This window comes from Microtus pennsylvanicus, chromosome 13 (assembly GCF_037038515.1).
Source record: "Microtus pennsylvanicus isolate mMicPen1 chromosome 13, mMicPen1.hap1, whole genome shotgun sequence".
Taxonomy (NCBI): domain Eukaryota; kingdom Metazoa; phylum Chordata; class Mammalia; order Rodentia; family Cricetidae; genus Microtus; species Microtus pennsylvanicus.
This window is the reverse complement of record NC_134591.1, coordinates 78,097,090-78,117,778: the sequence shown is the minus strand read 5'-3', so window position 1 is coordinate 78,117,778 and position 20,689 is coordinate 78,097,090. Positions and strand designations below refer to the sequence as shown.

The following is a 20,689-nucleotide window of genomic DNA, read 5'->3' as shown; positions in this document are numbered from 1 at the left end:
CAGAGATCCGCCTGCCTCTGCCTCCCGAGTGCTGGGATTAAAGGCATGCGCCACCACCGCCCGGCTGTTTCAAACCTTTCAAAGTCATCTTTCCACATCTTAACTGAATCAAAACAATTCAAGTTAGCTTATGTGGACAAACTAAGTCTTTAAAGTAAACCAAAATACAGAACTTGTTGAAAATGTTAATTTCTACAAACAAAACCATACAGTCTCTTTCTAATTCTACTCTGTTTTTGGTACTTCCTGCATGTTTTTAGTGTGGGCTAAAATTTTTCTAATATCAGAAATGGCTGTAACTCCTGCGGTCATTACTACTTGGGTGGAGTGCTGCGTTTAGGGATCTAGTTCCACGCTGAATGGTGATGTGGGAGGGTCATATTCTATCTGTTGCTTTCATTGGTTAATTAATAAAGAAACTGCTTGGCCTGACAGGTCAGAACATAGGTGGGTGGAGTAGATAGAATAGAATGCTGGGAAGAAGGGAAGCGAGGTCAGAAGCGATGGAGCCAGCCGCCAGGTCAAACATGCTGAATCTTTCCCAGTAAGACACCACCTTGTGGTGCTACACAGACTATTAGAAATGGGTTAAGCAAGATATGAGAGTTAGTCAAGAAGAGGTCAGATATAATGGGCCAGGCAGTGTTTATATTAATACAGTTTGTGTGTTGTTATTTCGGGGCATAAGCTAGCAAGGCAACTGGGAGCAGCAAGAACGCAGCCCACTGCTCATTCTACAGAATGGTCCAATCATGGCACACAGTGCTGCTCCTTCTGCAGAATGGTCCAATCATGGCACACAGTGCTGCTCCTTCTACAGAATGGTCCAATCATGGCACACAGTGCTGCTCCTTCTGCAGAATGGTCCAATCATGGCACACAGTGCTGCTCCTTCTACAGAATGGTCCAATCATGGCACACAGTGCTGCTCCTTCTACAGAATGGTCCAATCATGGCACACAGTGCTGCTCCTTCTACAGAATGGTCCAATCATGGCACACAGTGCTGCTCCTTCTGCAGAATGGTCCAATCATGGCACACAGTGCTGCTCCTTCTGCAGAATGGTCCAATCATGGCACACAGTGCTGCTCCTTCTACAGAATGGTCCAATCATGGCACACAGTGCTGCTCCTTCTGCAGAATGGTCCAATCATGGCACACAGTGCTGCTCCTTCTACAGAATGGTCCAATCATGGCACACAGTGCTGCTCCTTCTACAGAATGGTCCAATCATGGCACACAGTGCTGCTCCTTCTGCAGAATGGTCCAATCATGGCACACAGTGCTGATTCCTACTCAGCTATCGTTTTCCCCCGTACCAGAGCTGCTATAGTACTGGGGAAGAGCCAAATCAATACTCAAGCACCCCAGTGTCAGCCAAGCTACTGAAAAGTTCTGGCCTTTATCCCCCTGCCTTTAGCCAGTTGTCTGTGGAGAGCCAGTGTCTATGAGTCCACTGCAGAGCAATGTTTTTGCACAATATAATTAAAGCCCTGCAGGAGCACCAACTGGCTTTAACAGTTTCTAATCAGTTACTCTCCATTTCTGCACTTATCTCATGGTGGACTGCTGGCAGTTCAATCTGTAAGCCACATCTGAGTCACAGTAGCATAAAGAATTGGATCTCATGGTAGCTATCGCTACAGTAGCCATTTGTGACCAAGATGAGACCTTCCAAAAGAAAACAACACACTGAAGATATCAGAGCAGAGAGCAGGAGCCTGAACCCATGGACCATCTGTGCCATCCTGCTACCGGGCCGGCACACCCTGTTTATGTAAGAACAGACACAACCTGAAAGACCACATGCCTACATTATTTATCACTGTGAAGTTTCCAAAACACAGCATCACAGAGCATTACTTTCACGTGAGAATAACCCTGAGAAGAAAGCAGAATGAGTGTTATCTCGATTTGACAGCTATGAAAACCAATGCCCTAACAGATTAAATAGCTTGTCTCAGTAGCACAGCTAGCCAGTGTAGAATTAGAAAAAAGAAGCCAGCTGGGTCTCCCTTTTCCAAGAACAATCTACTTCGCAGTGAACTAAAATTACCTCATCACAATTATATATAAAACACAATGTGAATTAGAGATGTAGACTCACAAATGGCACAAAGTCTATACACCACTGGGTAGAAAGATCAACAAAACAAAACACCAGTTAACCAGGGAAGCCAAAATTAAGATTGTTTACAGTGAGAATTTGCCACATTTTATAAGGCCAACAAGCACTTTTCTTTCCTTTCTTTTTTTTTTTTTTAAAAAAAGAGAGACAGAAACTGCAGGTGATTTTTCATTCTTATTTGTTTTCTGGATGGGGGCCTCATTATATTGCCCAGGCTGGCCTCAGATTTCCAGACTCTGATCCTTTTGCCAAGTCTCCCAAGGAGCTGGGAGTGGATTTGCAAGCCATCACACTGGGTTCAAGACTTGTAACAACGTAGCCAATAGTGTATTAACTGAATTAATAATGAATAAAACTTAGAACACAAACTGAAATACTACCCTGGTTCTAGATAAATCTATCAATAAGTAGTATCCTTTTGTTTTGTTTTGTTTCTAGAAACAGGGTTTCTCTGTGTAACAGCTTTGACTGTTATGGAACTCCTGCTGAAGACCAGGCTGGCCCTGAACTCACAGAGATCCACCAATGCCCAGCTGTAAGTACTATTTCTTAAAATTTGGAAAACTGTGTCATGGTTAATTAAAATCTACTGTGTTTCAATATAAATAAAACTTCCAAAAATAATAAAAGACTCCTAATAACAAATGTCAATAAGACTTCTGAGCATTCTTCAGTAGTAAATACTTAATGGCACAGAGCCATCCTCACTTCCCAGGAAACAAAGACGTATTATCAACAGCTGTCTGGTTTAAAAAAAAAAATTATCTACAATGTCAACTACAATGTTTACTTTTAGCAAACTTCCTTTGCCTAAATGGGCACCAAACATTTCGTGACAAAAAAGTGCTAAGGTAGAAGACACTTCAGCTACAGTGAATATTTTGTTAGGACATTAAAGACTGGTATACAAGGGCTAGTTCCAGGAGAGGCTCCAAAGCTACAAAAAACCCTGTCCTAAAAAACCATAAATAAATACATAAGTAAATACAAGACAAAAAACACCTCACTAACTTAAAACAAAACAGGAAAGATAATTCTCCACTAACTGCACAAGCACAGCTCCATCCTTAGAGCAGCATGAGCAATAGGAGAGGAAGAAGCAAACCACCATCAAGCTCGCTCGCATTAGTTCCCCAGTATTTTCTGAACAAAGACACATAGTTGGGCTTTGAGTGTAGAGAACATGTATGGCCAAGTGAACAGCAACCACTGGGAAAACAAACTAAAAATATCTACTAACTGGATCTTTAGAGAGAAAACCAGCCAGGCCTGTGTATAAGAAGCTTCTGTCAGGACTTAAAAGATGTCTCAGTGGTTTAGAGTACTGGCTACTCTTAAAGAGGACTTGGGTTTGGCCCACAGTACATACATGTTGGCTCACAACCATATCTAACTCCAGTTCCAGAGGATCCAACACCCAGAACACACATGAAACACAGACATAACACACAGGCAAAACAACCATATACTTAAAATTTTTAAATAACCTGTCAGGCCAGGCAAAGTAAAGTGCTACATGAGTCTAATCCCTGCATTGGAGAAGTGACTTAAAATTGCAAGTACCAAGTGAGCCTGAATTCTATGGTGAATTTTTGGCATGTAAGCAAGCAAAGAACACATACAAATAAAATCAATCTTTTAAAAATTGTAAAGGAGAAAAAGAAAGAGCAAAGGAAAAGTATCCATCAACAGCTACTGTGAGTAACCACTAAGGAACAACTGCACAGAGTACAGCCGCTCTTTCCAGGGCATCAGGAGCAGCCTCCATCGCACGAGGACCTCAGATGCAATACAGCTTCAGTTCAGGAGGCTGAAGACTGGCCTAGAAAAGAGCTGACTCAGCTACAAAACAACTCAGATGCAAGTCAGAATAAGACAAAGACCTAGAGAACTATACTGACATTCTATCTCCCTTTGAGAGAACTCAGAAGGCTGATGACGTAGTAAGTTAGGCTATAGAGCAATTGCCTAGCTCATACACAAAATCCTGGGACTAATCCCCAGCACTGGAAGAAAGCCAGTTTGAGTAAGAAAATGAATTACATTCAGAGTTGATGAAACAGGTGACATATATAGAAATGGTGCTAATATTCAAGGTTGGTAGCACTCAAGTGTACCCTGCCAGGGCCACAGAGAAAACGTCGACTTCAGCAATCCCAAGGCCACATGCATTACTGAACACGGCAGAAAACCGAGGCATGTGTCAGTACAAAGGGCTTTCACCTCCCACTATTTCTATCAGTAGTTAAAATAGCAAGTGCTTAAACCATTTAATTCATAATGAAGTACACTTTTAATCTGACAATTGTCTACTTTTGACAAACTTGCTTAATCAGGTCCCTGATACTATAACCCAAACTAGAAACCAAGGGGATGGAAAATATTTCAGGTCATCTTTCAGAAAACTCACTCAAAAAATTAAAAAAAAAATTTAAACAAAGTAATAGTTGGGGCTTAAGTCCTTCCCTCCCTGAAAAAGGGAAAAAGAAAAAAAAAAACTCACTCAACTTCTTGCTCTGACACTATGAGGGGTAATCCTATTCCATACTAGCTGAGCAAGGGAAGAGTCGAGTGACTTGTCCAGTAGTGAACAGGACAAGGAGGGCCTAGCTCTCAGACGTCTGTAAATTTGAGCAGGTGACGTGTTTCCTCAGTTAAAAGAATACACTCACAAGCACTCCAAATCCAACCAGAACAGTCTAACAAAGCAAGCTGAAGTCATGGAACATGTGCTCTAAACTGCTAGATCAACGGTACAGGAGCCATCCTACCGCACTCTTCCACCTAGATGTGTTTCCTCCATTGACTTCATCGACCAATGCATTTAAATTCTAAAGTCAGGTTGCCAGTGAGAAGAGCTCACAACACACTGCAAAAACACTGCAAAAGAAGGTAACACAACAAAAGATGCCATGTAGAAGGCAACACACAAGAGAAAATAGGCACTCCTGTACCCACCCACCACCATGGGCAACAGGCAGACCAACAGGCACCTCCAAGGGTCCAGAGTGGGCAGCACAGGAAGTTCCAGCTCTAGGGACAGGTTTGGCAATGTTATAAGTCGCACTGCTCATTCCATCCCATCGATCACACAAAGCTGACCTGGGTCAACTTGTCCAGGAAAACCTCAGCTCCCCCACATGTCAGAGCCTCCCGGCAGGAGCTGCACATTCACAGGTAAAGTGCCATGCATATAAACCACTGCCACTGCTTTATGACACACAGATTTCAAGGATTTCAAGTCTCTTTCTTCTTCTCCTCATGAGTCTGCCTTCCCACTGAACCAGCTCCTTTCTACAGCAGAGAAAAAGGTTTTTAAATCTGAGCAGTTGTCTAAGTAGTCAACCATGTTTCTGTACTGGATTTGGGCTTGGTCTTATGGTTCTGCTGGAGCTGTCTCTTACTCAGCCTTGTCCTTGGAGGGTTAGAACAAAAAGGCCTTCAGAAACTGCTACCTTCACAAAAAACCAAAAACAACAAAACAAACAAGCAAACAAAAAACATGATCACCACACTGCCAGTTCTATCTCCCTTTACAGAGAAGATTCTAGCTTCCCCCCAGTAGATGCAGTTGCTCTGCTGCCTGACAAGCCTGGCTATGACCCACAGTGGTGGCCAAGGATATTCATGCGCTCTTCTCCTCTACCCTCGGCTTCTTACTTCTAACAGCACACAAACAACACAGGATAGTCCTCATCCCTACCCTGAGGTGGGAGTCTCACCCAGTGAGGTAAGCACTGGAGCTGGGCTACCTTCCAGCCCACCTTTCACTTTAAACCTGGCCATTAAACTTGCAGGCCCTTCTGCCTCAGTCTCCCAAGCAGCAGGGAAGACAAGCCTGTACCACCAGGTCTAGCCAGACTGAGCTTTGACTTAATTATCATAAGGAAAGAATTTACAGTTCAACACAGCTTCAACAGCGCTGCAGGGTAATGAAATATGCTCAACGCATGTGGGTTTGCAAAGGCTATCGTTGAAATAGTTAGCTAGGCATCAACAGCTGCAAAAGAGGAAACAAAGATAAGTAAGTAGTGGGGAGAGTGTGTGTGTGCTCAACCAGTAACTTTAAAAAAAATGTACAAAGGCAATTACCAAAAGAAAATCACAGATCTGCTCGAGAGCACTGTGAATTAGAAAGGAGTTGTCCAAAGGGACCCACCAGCCTACTGGCGATTTCAAAACAAAGCACCCCGCACAAATCTCCCTATGCCAGGGACAAATCACCAGCAGGCAAAGCCCCTGTGGGCCACCCCTTAATAATGCAGCCTTTCCAGGACTGTGTTGATTTTGTTTCAGAGAAAGGAGTGTGTTTTATCTTCAGCCTTACAGCTCAGCGACAACATCAAAAATTTAACTGCAGCACTTTCCTGACACCTGATTTCTCAAACTGTAGCCTAGGAGTCTTTGTCATTTTTCATCCATTTCCAGAGAATCCCTGACCTCGCTGCATGTGTCTTCCTACTTGGCCCGCTGTAACCACACTAGTCTTTCAGTTTATACAGCTTAAATCAGTTTATCAGTGATCAGCTGCTCCCCATTTCTCCTAGAAATGATTTCAACCATGCACCAGAAAGTTTGTACATTCCCACCTGTTTGTTAACAAGCCTGCTCGATAGTGTCAGTTAGGACTGACCATGAAATGGCAGCTGCAGTCACAGTACCATATACAAAAGAAACCCCAAACTCCACTCCATTCTTTTTTAAATGTGCTTTTTAATTCTATCTTATTAGTGGAACAATCTCTCAACTCAACCTCTCAACAAACAGGTTTTGCAACCAAAACTACAAATCACAGGCTTCTCCTAATACAGCAAGAAGACAATATTAAGTAGCCAAGCTGGCTCGTGTCAGGGGCACTGAAAGCTGAATCTGTCGGGTGGAGTGGGGGAATTACTTTCACTTCAAAGTGAATCTTAAATTGATCAACAAATTAATTGTTTGATAATTAACTCCATTAACAAAGTTCAGAGCAATTAAAAATTTGATCATAGCCCGGCAGTGGTGAAGCATGCCTTTAACCCCAGCATTCAGGAGGCAGAGTCAGGAGAATTTCTGCGAGTTCGAGGCAGCCTGGTCTACAAAGTGAGTTCCAGGACAGCCAGAGCTGTTACACAGAGAATTCCTGTCTTGGGGGGAAAAATGATTTCTGATTACATCCAAGTGTAGTAGTGCACACCCTTACCTAGCACTTGGTAGGCAGAGGCAAGTGGAGCTCAGTGAGTTCAATGCTAGACTGGCATACACAGTAAGTTCCAGGACAACCAGGGCTACATAGAGACCAATCTCAAAAAAAAAAAAAAAAAAAAAAAAAACAAAGGAGAAGGAGAAGAAAAGAGAAAAAGAAAAAAAAGAAAAAGGGGGAAAACTCCTAAAGCTTATACACAGAAGCACCACTCTAGTGGTCAGAAGCTAGTCAGTGAGGCTGGACCAACCAGGTAAAGGCTAAATCACTTCACAGCAAGATAAACATGCACCAACAAAGGGATACTCGGCAACAACGGTGAAAATAAAGAGCAACAGAGCCAAAGCAGCAGAAGAAACTGTGTGGTAACAACACGACACAGGCACGCTGCTCCCAACAATTTGACTAAAACCATCAGTTTTATATATTCTACTTCAGAAAAAAATACAGCAGCTACCCTAACTGAACTAATGTTGATATGGAGAATTCTGTTGATTTGACATTTGAAATTAATTTATAAATGCCTTTCACAACTGTATGTGGGATGTAAGCACAATGATTATACTTAGTTTGTATGCTGGGGAAGTTAGGAGAACGAAAACAGCAACTCTCCTGGCAGTCCTGGGATGGACTTAGAACACTTTACATCCACAGCGCTCTCAAGAGACTTTCCCACTTGTAACAAATGTTCTTGTACTCGTCAGTCGGGTGGCTGACCAACCTGCATTCTCTGACTCCACATCTTAGAAGGAGTAGTAATCCCTGAGGATGACGCTAGGACAATGAATCCATCACTGCTGTTGTTTCACAGTGAAGAAACCGAGTCATCTGATCACAGAACGAATACTCCAAGCAGGAGTGAGATGGTTTTACAATCTTAAGAGTGAAATGTGTGGTTTAACTGCCTCTGCCATGGAAGAATCATTTCAAATGTAAACCACAAACAACTCCCCACCCCACAGCATGGCTTGGAGCAGACAGAGCTAAGACCAGCAGAAGAGCAAAGAGAGAAAGAAATGGACTCTGAGGGAGGAGAGTGTCCACTGCAGAGGAAGAGGGGCCCAGAACACAACACAGCAAGGGATACAAGGGGTGGGTAAGAGGAAAAGATGAGGTCACAGAGTCATTCTGTGAAATGACTGAGCTTACCATAAAAACTTGCTAGAAAATCTACTAGAGGGTAATGGAGAGAAAACATCTGGGCTCCACAGAACTGATCGCACACAACTCTTCTACTAAGGCCCAGAGTCCCCTGTCTGTGAGCACAACTCTACAGATACTTCCAGAAACTCTACTTAACTCATTAAACAAAAATTTCAAGAAGAGTTTTTGTCACCATACAGCCAAAAGACTCTGTAACTATCAACCAACATAGAGTTGCCCTGAGAAATTTCTTTAAGGACTGTCTCTAAACAGTGGAGTAAGTAAAATCTAATACTGTTGCCTTTAAAAATGGCACTCAACTCGTACCCAGCTTTCTTTAAACAGGTAACTAATTAAAGGAATAGAGCAGACTAAACTGTACTGCGTACAACAGGAGCTGATCTATGACATCAACACTACACCTCACATTACATAGGCATATCAGTAATCAACTAGTTCCAGGATAAACACACTGTAATATGGCTCAATTTAGAGACTTAATTTAATTAATTTAGTAATTAATTCAGCAATATTTTCAGACAAGAGATGGGTGGAGTGTGTGAAATATTATTTCCTCCTGATCAAAATAGAGAAAAGTCGGGTCTTTGTTCATGGCCTGAGTGGTTGGTTATCCAGTACAGGGGAGGCGCTATGGATAGTGAGAAATTCCTCTACAGAGGGCTTTTACTGATACGACTGAATCAAGATACATATTGCAATACAAGCTTCTATTTCCAAAACTTCAGAGGGCTGGGCAGTGGGGGCTCATACCTTTAATCCCAGCACTCAAAAGGCAGAGGCAGGCAAATCTCTGAATTCAAGTCCAGCCTGACCTACAGAGAGACTTCAAGGATGGCCAGAGAAACCTTATCTCTAAAATCCATCTGAAAAACCAAACCAAGGGCTGGAAAGATGGCTCAGTGGTTAAGAGCATTGCCTGCTCTTCCAAAGGTCCTGAGTTCAATTCCCGGCAACCACATGGTGGCTCACAACCATCTGTAATGAGGTCTGGTGCCCTCTTCTGGCCTGCAGACATACACACAGACAGAATATTGTATACATAATAAATAAATAAATATTTTTAAAAAACAAACCAAATAAAACCAAACCAGCAAAAACAAAAACAAAAAAAACCATCGGGGGTCGAGAGTGCACTTTTGTTAAAAGCCATGGTTTGACCACCATCCCTAAATAAACTAGGGAGTGGGTGAATGTCCACAATTCCTAAATGTCGGCATTGGAGACAAGAAGAAATTCAAGATCATGCTCAATTACATAATAAGTCTGAGGCCAGTCTAGCACACATGAAAACCAGAAACAACCCTTGACTAACTTGGCTCATCATCTAAAAATATTTTAGAGAGATCCTAAATTGTTTTTAATTCCCAATTTACAAAGCAGGCAGTCAAGTGAAAGGAAAGCTAGCTATGGTTGAGAGTTACTGATGAGTAGACTGGATAATAGACTTATCAGGGATACTCAAGAGACCTTAACCCTTAAGTCAATCTCATCTTGTCTTTTCACAGATGTTTTACTTGCTTTCAATCAGTAGTCATACCAACCACCCTATTTTTCCTCTTTATCACAGATTTTCTTTTCTTTTTTTTTCCTTTTCAAAGAGAGAAAGAGAGTAAAAATGTGTGTGCGCCCAGCTGTCCACTATAAAAAAGTCCATAACTATGTCTGAGATTGTGTTGTTCATTCTCCACAGAACTCTGTTGAAACAGTTAATAAACTTACTAACTCTGCTTCATGGTAGCTCATCTAAAGCTCTTTTATGCAGGTCAGTCAAGAATCTGGCTTTACCTGAGGGAGATCCCTAAAGACTATGGCTGTGTTAAGGTAGGTATCTTTACCAATATAACAATATGCTTTCCTAAATTGAAAGACAACTCTATAAAATTAGGTCAGGCAAAATTACACTTTATTTCTGTGGGCGAGAATGTCTGTATCAATATATTAATAAAATAATGAGGGGCTGGAGAGATGACTCAGAGGTTGAGAGCACTGGCTCCTCTTCCAGAGGTCCTGAGTTCAATTCCCAGCACCAACATGGCAGCTCACAACCATCTGTAATGAGATCTGGCGCCCTCTTCTGGCACGTGGGCATACACGGAGGCAGAATGTTGTATATGAAATAAATAAATCTTTGAAATAAAATCAATCAAATAATGGAAAGATAGCTCAGTGGTTAAGAGCACTGGCTACTCTTTCAGGAGCCAAGTTTGGTTCCTAACACCCACATAGTGGCTTACAACATCTTAATTCAAGTCTTGGGGGATCCTATGATCTCTTATGGCTTCCACAGGTGCTGTGTGTATGTGGTGCACAGGCAAACATACACGCAGGCAACACATGTCATAAATATTTTTTAAAAAATGAAAAAAATATAAGTCTGGAAAACTTGGAACCTCAACCTAAAAGCAGAGTGTATGGTTTCTGTTGCCTTTCCATTACAAAGCAGCTGGAAGTTTTAAAGAACTTTTACAACTTGCTACACCAAAATTCAGTCTTATAATCATCCTTCATCTCCAATAGCTATGTGTACATTAACAATTCTAAACTTTCAGTAGTCTTAATACCTTCTACTTCAATCTTACATGAAAGACAGTAACCGTTTCTATGATTTTCTATGGATGTTACTGTCATGTCAAATGGGGAAGTAAACAATGAAAAACTCTCTCTGGGCAGTGGTAGCGCACACCTTTAATCCAAGCACTTGGGAGGCAGAGGCAAGTGGATTTCTGTGAGTTCAAGGCCAGCCTGGTCTATAGAGCTAGTTCCAGAACAGGCTCCAAAGCTACAGAGAAACCCTGTCTCAAAAAACTACCAGAAAAAGAAAATAAAAGGAGGAGGAGGAAGAGGAGGAGGAGGAGGAGGAGGAGGAGGAGGAGGAGGAGGAGGAGGAGAAGGAGGAGGAGGAGGAGGAAGAGGAGGAGGAGGAGGAACAGAAGGAGGAAAAGAAAGAAAGAAAGAAAGAAAGAAAGAAAGAAAGAAAGAAAGAAAGAAAGAAAGAAAGAAAGAAAGAAAGAGCAAACTCTCCAACTACACAGAAACCAGATTAGAGTTTGTTCTTTCTTCTTAGACAGGGTCTTTCTATGTAACTCAGGCTTACCCCGCAGTCCTCCAGATTAGCAGCTCAAGCACTAATGTTACAAGACTCCCCTACTACACATGGCTCAAAGAAGTTCTTTCACAGTAAAAGTAGGTACCAAATATAATTAGCTTCATTTCTAAGATATATATATATATATTAGGTTTCCTTTTTTTTTCCTTGTTTGAGAAAGAGTGTTAACAGTTCTGGCTGTCCTAGAATTCACTTTATAGATCAGGCTGGCCTAGAACTTACTAAGATCTGCCTGCCTCTGCCTCCCAAATGCTGGGATTAAAGGCATGCGCCACCACCTTGCAGAAGGTTTTCATTTTTTTAAGTAGTACAAGTTTTAAAGTCTCAGAAGAACTAGTGCTAGAGACACTGGTAAAAACACAGAGGCCTAACACCAGCCCTGTGCTTCAAACTGCCTGCACATTGCTCTATACTGTGCACCACTCTACATTCCACACTGTGCACTACACTCTACACTGTGCACTACAGTCTACACTGCGCACTACAGTCCACACTGTGCACTACAGTCTACACTGTGCACTACAGTCTACACTGTGCACTACAGTCTACACTGTGCACTACAGTCTACACCGTGCACTACACTCTACACCGTGCACTACAGTCCACACCGTGCACTACAGTCTACACTGTGCACTACAGTCTACACCGTGCACTACAGTCTACACCGTGCACTACAGTCTACACCGTGCACTACAGTCTACACCGTGCACTACAGTCTACACTGTGCACTACACCATACACTGTGCACTACAGTCTACACCGTGCACTACACTCTACACCGTGCACTACAGTCCACACCGTGCACTACAGTCTACACTGTGCACTACAGTCTACACCGTGCACTACAGTCTACACCGTGCACTACAGTCCACACTGTGCACTACAGTCTACACCGTGCACTACAGTCTACACCGTGCACTACAGTCTACACCGTGCACTACAGTCCACACTGTGCACTACACCCTACACTGTGCACTACACTCTACACTGTGCACTACAGTCTACACTGTGCACTACAGTCTACACCGTGCACTACAGTCTACACCGTGCACTACAGTCTACACCGTGCACTACACTCTACACTGTGCACTACAGTCTACACCGTGCACTACACTCTACACCGTGCACTACAGTCTACACCGTGCACTACAGTCTACACCGTGCACTACAGTCTACACCGTGCACTACAGTCTACACCGTGCACTACAGTCTACACTGTGCACTACACTCTACACCGTGCACTACAGTCTACACCGTGCACTACAGTCTACACCGTGCACTACACCATACACTGTGCACTACAGTCTACACTGTGCACTACAGTCTACACCGTGCACTACACTCTACACCGTGCACTACAGTCTACACCGTGCACTACAGTCTACACCGTGCACTACAGTCTACACTGTGCACTACACCATACACTGTGCACTACAGTCTACACTGTGCACTACACCATACACTGTGCACTACAGTCTACACCGTGCACTACAGTCTACACTGTGCACTACAGTCTACACCGTGCACTACAGTCTACACCGTGCACTACAGTCTACACCGTGCACTACAGTCTACACTGTGCACTACAGTCTACACCGTGCACTACAGTCTACACCGTGCACTACACTCTACACCGTGCACTACAGTCTACACCGTGCACTACACCATACACTGTGCACTACAGTCTACACCGTGCACTACAGTCTACACCGTGCACTACAGTCTACACCGTGCACTACAGTCTACACCGTGCACTACAGTCTACACCGTGCACTACAGTCTACACTGTGCACTACAGTCTACACCGTGCACTACAGTCTACACCGTGCACTACAGTCTACACCGTGCACTACACTCTACACCGTGCACTACAGTCTACACCGTGCACTACACCATACACTGTGCACTACAGTCTACACCGTGCACTACAGTCTACACCGTGCACCACAGTCTACACTGTGCACTACAGTCCACACCGTGCACTACAGTCTACACTGTGCACTACAGTCTACACTGTGCACTACAGTCTACACTGTGCACTACAGTCTACACTGTTCACTACAGTCTACACCGTGCACTACAGTCTACACCGTGCACTACACTCTACACCGTGCACTACAGTCTACACTGTGCACTACACCATACACTGTGCACTACAGTCTACACTGTGCACTACAGTCTACACCGTGCACTACAGTCTACACCGTGCACTACAGTCTACACTGTGCACTACACCATACACTGTGCACTACAGTCTACACTGTGCACTACACCATACACTGTGCACTACAGTCTACACCGTGCACTACAGTCTACACTGTGCACTACAGTCTACACTGCGCACTATAGTCTACACTGTGCACTACAGTCTACACCGTGCACTACACTCTACACTGCACAGCGCTCTACAGAGTCAAAGGTCAAACAGACAGCCTTGAACTAGAATGAAGGCACAGGGTTAAAAGTGCTTGTTCTTAAAAGAGATGAGTTCAGGTCCCAGTACCCACACTAGGCACACCACCTGAAACTCCAGCTTCAAGTGATCTGATATCTACGTACATGCACATACATACACTCAGATATATCCACACAGATAAAAATAGTTTGTAATCGTTAACAAAAATGATGAGCTAGGTATGTTGCAGTGTGTTTCTAGTCAAAGCTAACTGGGAGGCTTAGACAGGAAGATGATGACTAGAGAGCTCAATAGTTCAGAAACAGCCTGGGCAACCTAATGAGTCTCAGAAATAAGACAATAAAAATGACAGGTAAATAAATAAATGGTGTACAGGAGCACATACATGAACATCTGTAATGGTTACTAATGCTTGTCACCCTGACAGAAGCTAGAATCACTAGGACACATGCCTCTGGGATGTCTGTGATCATCTATGTTAGGTTAATTGAAGGAGGAAGATCCACCATTTCATGGATTGGAGTCTCAGACTGTATAAATAGGGGAAAGCTAGATGAGAATGGTATTCATTAGTCTTGGCTTCCTGAAGGTGGATACAGTATAATCAGGTGCCTCCAGATCCTGTCGTCATGGTTTTCCAACTACAGCAAATGAAATTCTTATATGAGCCAAAATTTACCCTCCTTTTAAACTTTTTCAGGGTGTTTTACCACAGCAACAGGTCAAGAACACATTTTCCCCCAGAATATCCCTTATGGGTCATGTAGTGGCATTTCATTTGTATAATGATGGGAGTGTCATCTATCTGTTGCTTTCATTGGTTAATTAATAAAGAAACTGCTTGGCGTTTGATAGGCCAGCCCTTAGGTGGGTAGAGTAGACAGAACAGAATTCTGGGAGAAAGAAAGCCGAATCAGGCAGTCACCATGGTTCTCCCACCCGGCACAGACACAGGTTAGGATCTTAACCGGTAAACTACCACCTTGTGGTGGTACACAGATTATTAGAAATGGGTTAATCTAGATGTGAGAGTTAGCCAGTAAGAGGCTAGAGCTAATGGGCCAAGCAGTGTTTAAAAGAATACAGTTTCCGTGTAATTATTTCGGGGCATAAACTAGCTGGGAGCCAGGAGCCAGGCGGCAGGAATGCGGCCCGCAGCTCCATACTACATTGTATTTTAATAAATAAAGCTTGCCTGAATATCAGAGAGTAAAACAGCCCCAATGATGAGCCTCACAAACCAGGCAGTGGTAACATACACCTTTAATTCCAGTAGCCATAGAAACCTGGCAGTGTATGCCTTTAATCCAGTGGTGCACACCTTTAATCCCAGTACTAGAGAGGATTATAAAATGGGAGGAGACAGCTCTCAGACACAGTCTCATTCTGAGATTCCTGGAGGCAGGATCACCATTTTCAGATTAGGGTTGAGATAAGAGCCAGTGACTGGCTGGCCGTTTTGCTTTTCTCGTCTTCAGGTTAAACACCAATACCTGTCTCTGAGCTTTTACTAATCGTGCTTCAGGGTCAAAGAAAGGAGTACAGGATTAGTGGAAAGACAACAACCTAAAACCATGGAGACATGGTTTTGGCCTAATCAGCCCCTCACTGAGCAGGAAACTCAAAGAAACCCAGAGTCTTCTGTGCATTAGCTTCTTGTTCCAGAAAAGGGATGGGTGGATCCAATGGGATACAGGAGACTGACTACCAGGGAAATAAGAATCTGAAATTCTGTGCATGCACACAGGTTCAAATGTGTGTTTGTGTTGAAATCAAAGACCAAAATTGGCTGTCATTCCTCAGGAGTCATACCGTGGATTTTTGGGTTTTGGTTCGGACGGGCTTCCATAGCCGGGCACTCACCATACTAGCTAGGGTGTCTGGTCAATGAACCCCAGGGACCTGCCTGACTCTGCTTTCTTGGGGCTGGGATATATAAGTGTATGCCACCTGGTGTCTAGGCTTTTTTATACAGAGTCTGGTGATCCTCACAGGTCCTCATGTTTGCAAGGAGAAACACATTACTGGCCCAACTAAGAAAAGAAAACCATTAAGTTGGGTAGGTGGGGTGGAAGGGGGGATTTGGGAGAAGTTAGAGGATGGTAAAAATAGACTTTCAACTGGGCGATGGTGGCACACACCTTTAATCCCAGCACTAGGGAGGCAGAGGCAGAGGCAGGTGGATCTCTGTGAGTTCAAGTCTGGTCTACAAAGGAGTTCAAGGACAGTCAGGGATACATAGTGAAACCCTGTCTCAAAATCACCCTCCCCCAAAGATATTTTGAATAGAACTTCAGAGAATTAAAAAAATGAAATGGAAAAAAAAACTTGTTAAAACCTTGTGGGAGGGTGCCATGCACATGTGCCACCGCATGCGTGCCACAGAAAATACTCTGGAGTCAGAAGGCAACTTGCTGGAGTCAGTCCTTTCCTTCCACCAGTAGGTTCCAGAGATAAAACTCAGAACATGAGGCTGGTGTTTAAGAACCTTCATCCACCGAGCTGTCTTACTGGATAGAATAAACTAGAGACAGTGTCAAGAGAGCCTGAGAAGAGAAAAACGACCACTCAGCAACTTAACCATAGCTGGCTGACTTGAAGTTCTAAGTGACCCAGAGAGGAACCTTCGGAGTTTTTTAAACTATAGTATGTATCAGTCAGAAGTTTCATTGGTGGGTGGGTGGATTTTGTCTTTTTAGTTTTTATCTGTGCACACAAATGTGCGTGTGTCGTCTGTGTATGATAGGACAACTTGCAAAAGCTGTTTCTCCCCTTCCCTGATGTGGGTTCAGGAAACTGAGCTCAAATTACCAGGTTTGCTGGTAAGCACTTTTTTAACTATGGAGCTCTCATGGGGCCCAGCTAATGTTTATTTCTGGGTTGTTTCATTTGGGTGGGGGAGGGTAAATTGAAACTGTAGAACTTTAAGACAATTCTGAAGCCATTTCTCTCAGTCTCAGCAGTAATGTTCCTCCCTTCCCCCCTGGGAACCAAGGACCTAACAATTGCCCACACATGTACTGAAATGTTGGGGATGTTCATCATCTCCCTGAGTCCTTGTGAATGTTCTCCAAATAGAACTCAGTTATTGAATAAGGGCAAGATAACCCTTAGGTGTTGACTCAGTTCCTGGTGTTTTGACTTAGGCCCTGAGAAAGGGGCAAAGTGACCCTCAGATGTTTTCCCTTACCTCATCTGATCTGGCAACAGCTCTCCAGCCAATTATTGATAATAGCCCTTTTGAATAAGTCAATCACAATAGTTAAAGAACAACCCCCAGACAACCCTTCCTTCTGTGGTTTTTCCCTTTAAAAATAGCCTGTAACAGACATTCAGGGTCTTCTAGCCTCCCGACTGCTGGAAGGTCCTGTCATGACAGAATTAATAAAATCCTCATGCTTTTACATCAGCTGTGATGAGAGATGGTCTCTTGGGGCAACTCCTCCTCCTCAATGATTGAACGCTAGGGTCCACCAAAACGAAATTTTTAAAACTGCTGCTCTTTAAAATTCTCTTATTATTAAATTGTTATCTATCATGTGTGGATGCATGTGTGTGGGCCACACGTGCCAAGGCTTGTTACAGGGACCAGATGACAGATTACAAGAATTAATCTTCTGTTTTTAAGGTGTGGGTGCCAGGGACTAAACTCAATTTTGTCAGGCCTGGTGGCAGGCAACTTATCAAGAATTCCTCAAACCATTATGACAGCAATGTGTTTCGTTTTTTTCTTTTTGAGACACGGTCTCACTATGTAGTCCTGACTGCCCTGGAACTTGTAGAGATCTGCCTTCCTCCTGACTGATGGACTAACATGTGTGCTGCTACCACCATGCCTACCTAGCTCACAGTACTCTCTTAAATTATGTCTTCTGGCCACTCAGAAGTTGTCTCAAACACACAAAGGGTCATGACTAAAATTCTTTTTTTTTTTTTTTGGTTTTTGGTTTTTGGTTTTTGGAGACAGGGTTTCTCTGTAGCTTTGGTGCCTGTCCCGGAACTAGCTCTTGTAGACCAGGCTGGCCTCGAACTCCCAGAGATCTGCCTGCCTCTGCCTTCCGAGTGTTGGGATTAAAGGCGTGCGCCACCACCACCCGGCATATGACTAAAATTCCTAAGTATTAAACTGGTGGTACTCAGAAGAGCAGAGGTAGAAAGACTGCACAGATAAGGCAAGGCATGGCTGTCACACAGCAGGACCTTGTCTTTCATTTTGAGATAGTGGCTCTCTGTGTAGCCCTGGCTGTCTAAAAACTCACAGAGCTCTATCTGCCTCTGCCTCCCATGTGCTGGGATTAAAGATGTGCGCTACTACCACCTGGATTTTTTTTTAAAGTAAGTAAATAATTACAAAATTAAATCTAAATAATTAAATGTACCAACTCAGCTTTGGTCTCCTAGCATTGAGGAGGATGGGTGTAGCCCAAACGAACCCTGGCAGAGCTGTATCTAGGGCAGAGGAAACAAAGGTGGGTTTAAATCACCTAGAAATGGCGGCACTGGGGCTGTTTGGATCGAGCCTCCTCCAGGATGCCATATGGCGTTCATTTTGAAAATCATCGGGGTCGGGAGTGACAGAAGCTGTCTCTGAGCACACTGTGGAAACCGAGGGAATGGTTTCCTTCCTCTGCTTTCCTTCATCCTCACTTCTCCCAACCATTACGTGAGCATGATTCTTTCTGCTAAAAAACATCCAAACCAAAAGAGCCTTCCTTCCTTCCTTCCTCTTCCTTCCTCTTGTTTACTTGTTTCACACACACACACACACACACACACACACACACACACACACACACACAATCAAATCCAACGAGTTCACATACCTAAATATGTAGAGAAAGCTAAATTATGATATAATAAATATTATCCTATAAAAACTAAATAACAAAAATAGTTCATTAGCATAGACATCTGGTGCATCATGACAAGGAACATTAAGGATATTGTCTGAAACCCTGTAATCAATTTTTTTCTCCCAGCAGTTCTGTCATTACACTCTACTAGATTTGTATGCCTGCAGAATTCATGGGAGCCCCACACGGGGGTGGGGGCTCTGCCAACTGGATCTAGCAAGAATGATTTTGGCAACACGAAGCACCATTAAGGAACAATCAATGTAATTAGCCTCAGGCAGCATCATCTGACTCAAGGAAGATTTATCATCATGTTATTGACTCTTCTCCAGTCTACAATGATGATGGCATCTAAGGATTCTACCAATAATGAATTTATTTAAATCCTCGGTGGATGCTGAAAAATAGCAATACTGATCATCACTAATGCTATCACAGAAAGTTTCCTAAAAGATCAGCATAGTGGGCAAATTTTAAAATCCATTCAGCAAACCCTGGTTAGGAAGTACCACAGTAAATAAAAAGGGTCTAAAGGGTAACATCTTATTTATTAAGAGTAAATCAAGAAAACACCGGCCTACAAGACAAACCATATTCCTCAGATACATAAAGGAACCATACACATCTATGACTCAAGTTTCCCAGGAAGGCAGTCAAAACTTCAGATTTTTTTCCCCTTAAGATGTAAGTAAATTCGACAGCACTGAGGATTTTATCCGCAAAATTAGATTTTACCTTCTGCTATGTGTGCTTATTATCTCAGGAAACCCAAGGTCTACATAGGAATCTACATCAAACACATAAATGTGACATTTTAACAGCCACTCTTAGTTTTATTACACGTGTGAAGTAGGAGGGAAGATGTTAACCATCGCTTGTTCTATTTATAGCAATCTCTATAGGTTTGTTCTTCATCCTACATAGGGATGACAGCCCTAACCCTCCAGTGCTGGGATTACAGGCATGCGCCACCACCGCCCGGCCCAAGTGAATCTTCTTAAACAATAGTTTGTAAGACACCTCAATTAGATTTCTTTTCTAAGCCTTCAAAAGCTCTCTACTGCCTACTCCATAAACATCTTAACTAGTCTGAGACCTCAGCCCTATTTTACATCTTCACCTCTGCCTTCAGCACCCACTTACATATGCTCTTCACAGACATTCTATGTCTTCTCACAACTCCTAGAGTAACCAGCACATTGTCGACACTGTAGGACGCGTGTACAATCTGCATATCTGCATCATATTGACAGGTCACAAATGCAGAGCTTCTAGATTCTAATCCCTTTCACAAAACCGCATGCTATAACCTGCACAGAGAACTGAGCGCCAGGACACTATTATTGTACAATACACCTACACAATTGATCATGTGTTGAAGCACCTGGTACTATCTATGTATACGTGAGATGACTACCCTCCTGTATTATTTTCTGGTACACTACAAACTTAAACCCACCAATCTGATGACTCTTCATTAGCTATAAAGAGTCTTGGGTACTCAGTTCAAAATAATAAACACCTGCCTTCTAGAAACGTTCTCATTAAAGTCCTCCACAAAGGAAGAGAAAGAGAGCCAAGTGAGCACACAGTCCACAAGTGGGAAGCTACAGCACATGAAAAATGCCCTCATGGAGCACCACCACTACATCCTGCTCCATCTTATGCATCTTCTCATCAAGTCACAGAGGAATTATCAGGGTACAGCCAGGAAAGGCAGAGCCACCCCAGACCACTGAAGGGTTTCTTGACTACACAGAAAAGCCTCACTGTTTGTGAACAGCCTTCCACAATGTGTCTCCTGAAGAGGGCAGCGGCCAAAACAGTTTAGATCCTTGGG

General features: G+C 43.2%; 1 protein-coding gene across 9 annotated transcripts in view; it reads right to left on the bottom strand.

Annotated features, from left to right (window-relative positions):
• Positions 1 to 20,689, bottom strand: part of Rere (arginine-glutamic acid dipeptide repeats) — a 366,134-nt gene that overhangs the window by 184,530 nt on the left and 160,915 nt on the right. The gene's annotated exons all lie outside the window — the stretch shown is intronic.